We start from the raw sequence: 1,476 nt of genomic DNA on the forward strand, positions 1-1,476 counted from the left end.
AGTTCAGCTGACTTCCAAGACAAGTTTAATTCCTCTGTTGGTTACAGAAGGATCTGTGCAATACTGGGTTTACAAACAGTAAATTGTTTAAACTGCAACAACTACTGCTAAGAAAAACCTTAAAAAGTACTGTCTGTGCTTCCCAAACTGACTGACTTCCCTACAAAATCCTGTGTAGCTGGAACACAAGTAGCTCACTTTCATTAGTCAACATTTAGGTGTAACTGTTCTGACCACAGGAAATGAACACTGAGGTAGACAGAGTTTCCTCTGGACTCTGAGTTTCCCCATTAGCATCCTTTAACAAATGGAAAAATCTTCCTGACTCCCTTCTATGTGCAGCAAGGAACAAGGAAATCTGAAGCCTGGCTACTAGAAATATGCAGTTAGAGCCCCAACAGAAGGATTGTCTAATTGCTGCTCCAGCTTTAGGAATTGTCAGACTTTCAGAACATTTGGAACAGCACTTCTGATAAACATTCAAAGAAGGAAAATAACCCAAACCTCGAGAAAGCAAATCTTCCAAGGAATTTGTGGAATACAATAACCAGCTCTGAAAATTCAATTTACTTTTAATACCAGTTGCAAGGAGCAGAAAGGAGTCTGAATTTGCCTAGTCACAAAACTAGTCCTGAGCTTGTAACCCTTCTGCTCAGGAACAGAAGTCAAAAGCTCCAAATTAGCTTGATTTGACCTCTTAAGAGGTCAAATCATTTTGTTGTGGAAGATCTGCTGCTTGCAAAATAATCACTTGAAAAACATATTCTAATGAATATTTCATCCTTCTGGTGTTCTGTGAAGCTCCATTAAAAAAAAAAAAAAAAAGGAAAAAAGAAAAAAAAAATTAAAAAATGCTTGTGCCCCAGGCAAAGAGGAAACATCCACTGTCACACCAACACAGGGCAATTGTGTTCAAGTGTTCCAGGCCAGGCTGTCCTGGACAGGGCTTGGAGCAGCCTGGGATAGTGAAATGTGTCCTTCCAACCCAAACCTGCCTGGGATTCTGTGATGTTATAATTCTATTGATTAAGCCAAGAGAAGCACAAACAAAACTCACCATTAGAGGGAAGCTCAGTCTTCAGTTTTGAACTTGCCGCCGATGTAAGGAACATACTGCAATACCAGCTTCCAATCTGTGGCCCAGATCACACCAACACCACCCACTGCACCCCATGTCACAAGGGTGGGGGTCCTAAAGAAGAGACACACACCTGGGTAAACAACAAATTACCTCTGTGAAAGGCCTGGCAGATGCTCATGGCTGAGGTACCTGAGAAACTCACTTCAATCAGGAAAAGAGCTTAAAGTTCCAGAATATCCTGAGTTGGGAGGGACCCTCAGGGATCATTGAGTCCAACCCTACAGAGACCCCCCCAACATTCCCACCCTGAGCATCCCTGAGAGCGCTGTCCAAACGCTCCTGGAGCTCTGGCAGCCTTGGGGCCGGGCCCATTCCCTGGGGAGCCTGGGCAGTGC

This window comes from Parus major, chromosome 28 (assembly GCF_001522545.3).
Source record: "Parus major isolate Abel chromosome 28, Parus_major1.1, whole genome shotgun sequence".
NCBI classification, from domain to species: domain Eukaryota; kingdom Metazoa; phylum Chordata; class Aves; order Passeriformes; family Paridae; genus Parus; species Parus major.